Source organism: Trichechus manatus, unplaced genomic scaffold (assembly GCF_000243295.1).
Source record: "Trichechus manatus latirostris isolate Lorelei unplaced genomic scaffold, TriManLat1.0 scaffold00104, whole genome shotgun sequence".
Taxonomy (NCBI): domain Eukaryota; kingdom Metazoa; phylum Chordata; class Mammalia; order Sirenia; family Trichechidae; genus Trichechus; species Trichechus manatus.
This window is the reverse complement of record NW_004444040.1, coordinates 708,631-712,708: the sequence shown is the minus strand read 5'-3', so window position 1 is coordinate 712,708 and position 4,078 is coordinate 708,631.

Here is a 4,078-nt window from a genome sequence, read left to right as displayed (position 1 = left end):
TTGTTTTTTGCCAATGCCTTCAGTGCAGATTGAACTTCTTCCTTCAGTAGCATCAGTTCTCTGGAAATGGTTGAACCTCCTGAAATGGTTAAACATTGACCTATTCCCTACTTCCTGGAAAACCATGCAAGGAAAACATGACTAATTCTTCTGTTCAGAAACCAGATCATAAGAGAGAACTCATACAGGAAACAATTAGGCTTGAACTTGGAAAATCTGGGTTTCAATCATGGTTCCCTCACTGGGACAAATCACTCAACCTCTTTGGACTTCAGTTTTAATAACTGCTCTCTACCTTGTGGAATTGCTCCATGAAATGAGATATGTCTGTGAGAGCTTTGTAAATTATCAAGTGCACTATGAATACAGTGGATTGTTAAACACAAGATGGGATCTAGATTATGTTTTCCTTTCTAATAAAGCCTATTATGTCCAGCTCTAGAGAAGTATTTCTTAGCAATGATCCTACTTCTTTTGAGGATGATTAAAGAAAAAAACCAGTTGCCATCGAGTCGATTCCAACTCACGGCGACCTCAGGTGTTATAGAGTAGAACTACTCCACAGGGTTTTCTTGGCTGTAATCTTTATGGAAGCAGATGGTCAGGCCTTTCTTCCATGGAGCTGCTCGGTGGTTTCGAACCACCAACCTTTAGGTTAGTAGTCAAGTGTAAACCATTGTGCCACTCACGAACCTTTCTGTGGATGATACAACTGAAAATACTGTAGATGAGAATAGCCATTTTTCACTTCTTCCATCCTGTCCATAGTGAGAAGATCATGCATTTATGGGAGAATGGAAGCCAATCTCCTTGTATTGCTATTAGCTGAAAGTCTGTTTAACTGCTAGAACCTCTCTGGACATACACTCTTCTAGGAAGCGCCACATTTGCCCTAAGGCATAGAAGTCATCAAGCCACTTTTCTGTCCTAGGGCAGCTTAGGAAGGCAGCAAGGTATGGTGAAGATAAAATAAAACCAAAACAAAACCCAAAAAACCCCGCTGTTCTCTGCCACTCACTAGTCCCATAGCCTTCACCTAGTTACTTACCTGATAAGCCTTATCTGTAAAATGTAGGTCATAACATACAGCCTGCTTACCATGTAAAGCTGTTGTGAAGCTCCAATGAAACAATGTTTGTGAAAGCACTTTGTAGCATTAAAAGACCATGTACCAATGTCAAGGATTACTTCTGGGTGCTTACCACCTGAATTTGCATTAGGCTTTGCATTGTCTTAGCCTGTCCCTGTGCACCCCAATTACAAATGCTGGTTTGGGCTGTAACCACAAGTGATGGTATCTGGTTTGCTGATCATTATCTGCTTAATAAGTATCCAACACCTCCATTTTCCCAGAGTCAGTCTCTCTCTTTCTAAATACCTGTGTAGGATCATTCTCCCAACACAGAAGTTGAAAACTGATGTCACCTGATAGCCCGTCTGCATGGCTAAGGTCACCCTGTTCTCAGGAAGCGTAACTCTATTTCCTTTTTCTACTTAAGCTGCAGTCATTCCTAAGTCATGGCCACCTACAAGTTAATGAATGTGACTTTATTTCCAAGCATTACTGACAGTACTAAGACAGTCCCAGCACCACTCCTTGCAACACCTCCTAGACACCTTCCCACAGTTAAATCTACTGATGGATGGTAATGAGTACTTAGCATTTGTAAGGCACTTGGTGTCACAAAGGAATTTAGACTTGTTTTATTAGTTCTCCCTTAGAACCTCCCTAAAAGGATGTTCAACAAGACACTGGTGAAGAAATCGGGGTCCTGGGTGACACCGTAGCATGACAAATCACTGTACGGGTAAGAGTTGTGTCATGAATTCCTTCAGTAAAATCCTACAAGGTAGCTGATTTTTGACATGAATAATAAAGGGATTTATGAGAGCTTCATCAACTGAATCAATGAGTGATTGGTACTGATGTCCTTTCCAAAGTCCACGAGTAAGCTAATGATTTCCAGCTGCATTTTCCTTTAGCTGGTATAAACATCTCTCTTCTTCCTATATGGGTATATAAATTTTCTCTAAGATGGAACAGGGGGGCCCTAAGTAGGGAAGTGACTTGCCCAAAGTCACTAGGTGAGCTGGCTGCAGAACCGAGACAACAGCACTTGACACAAAGCAGGTTGTTGTTGTTAGGTGCTGTCCAGACAGTTCTGACTCATAGCAACCCTACATACACAACAGAAAGAAACACTGCCCGGATCCTGCGACATCCTCACAATCGCTGCTATGCATGAGCAGCTGCTGTGTCAGTTCATCTCATTGAGGGTCTTCCTCTTTTTTGCTGATCCTTAACTTAACCAAGCATGACGTCCTTCTCCAGAGACTGGTCCCTCCTGATAACATGTCCAAAGTACGTGAGACGAAGTCTTGCCATCCTCACTTCTAAGGAGCATTCTGGCTGTACTTCTTCCAAGACAGATTTGTAAGTTCCTCTGGCAGACCATGGTATATTCAATATTCTTCACCAACACCATAATCTAAAGGCATCAATTCTACTTCGATCTTCCTTATTCACTGACCAGCTTTCAAATGCATATGAGGTGATTGAAAACACCATGGCTTGGATCAGGCACAACACAGTCCTCAAAGTGACATCTTTGCTTTTTAACACTTTTAGGGAGGTCTTTTGCAGCAGATTTGCTCAATGCAATACGTTGTTTGATTTGTTGACTGCTGCTTCCATGGACATTGATTGGGGATCCAAGTAAAATGTAGTGCTTGTCAATCTTTTCTCCATTTATCATGATGTTGCTTATTGGTCCAGTTGTGAGGATTTTTGTTTTCTTTATACTGAGGCATAATCCATATTGAAGGCTGTAGTGTTTTATCTTCATCAGTAAGTGCTTCAAGTCCTCTTCACTTTCAGCAAGCAAGGTTGTGTCATCTGCATATCACAGGTTGTTACTGAGTCTTCCTCCAGTTTTGATGCCATACTCCTCTTCATATAGTCCAGCTTCTCAGATTATTTCCTCAGCATACAGATTGAATAAACATGGTGAAAGGACACAACCCTGATGCATACTTTTCCTGAGTTTAAACCACACAGTACCCCTTGTTCTGTTCGAATGACTGCCTCTTGGTCTGTGTACAGGTTCTGCATAAGCACAATTAAGTTCTGGAATTCCCATTCTTTGCAGTGTTATTCGTAATTTGTTATGATCCACACAGTCGAATGCCTTTGCAGAGTCAATAAAACACAGGTAAACATCTTTCTGGTACTCTCTGCTTTAAGCCATGATCCATCTGACATCAGCAATGATATCCTTCATTCCACGTCCTCTTCTGAATCCAGCTTGATCTTCTGGCAGTTCCCTGTTGATATACTGCTGGAACTGCTTCTGAATGATCTTCAGCAAAATTTTAATTGCGTGTGATATTAATCCTATTGTTTGATAATTTCTGCGTTCTGTTGGATCATCTTTCTTTGGAATGGGCACAAATATGGATCTCTTCCAGTCAGTTGGCCAGGTAGCTGTCTTCCAAATTTCTTGGCATAGATGAGTGAGCCATAAATTCCATTTATGGCTCTCAAAGTAGATACTTTCAATAAATACTTGCTGAATAAATGATTGAATATACCCAAATGTGGTACTCCTTTTCACCCCTACTACACTCAACAAGAAGCTATTTAGATTCCTGCCACGTTTAAGGTTTTTTACTCTTCAGAAATGACTTTCCTCAAGCCTAAGTTCTAGTCCTGTGCTGTCCAATATGACAGCCACAAGCCACATGTGGCTGGCTACTGAGCATTCGAAATATGGCTGGTTCAAATTGAGGACAGGCTGTAAGTGAATCTTGAATTTTGAAGGCTTAGTGTGGAAAAAAATAGTGTAAAATATTTCATTAGTAATTTTTTATACTGATTACATGTTGAAATGCTAATAGTTTGGATATATTGGGTTATAATTACTTATACCTGTTTTCTTTTTACTTTTCTAATGTGGCTACTAAAAATTTTAAATTCCATTTATGGCTTGCATTTGTGGTTTGCATTATATTTATATTTTTCAAATTCAACTTTTTATAGGTGTGCAACTTACTGACAGCAATTATAATAATCAGCTGT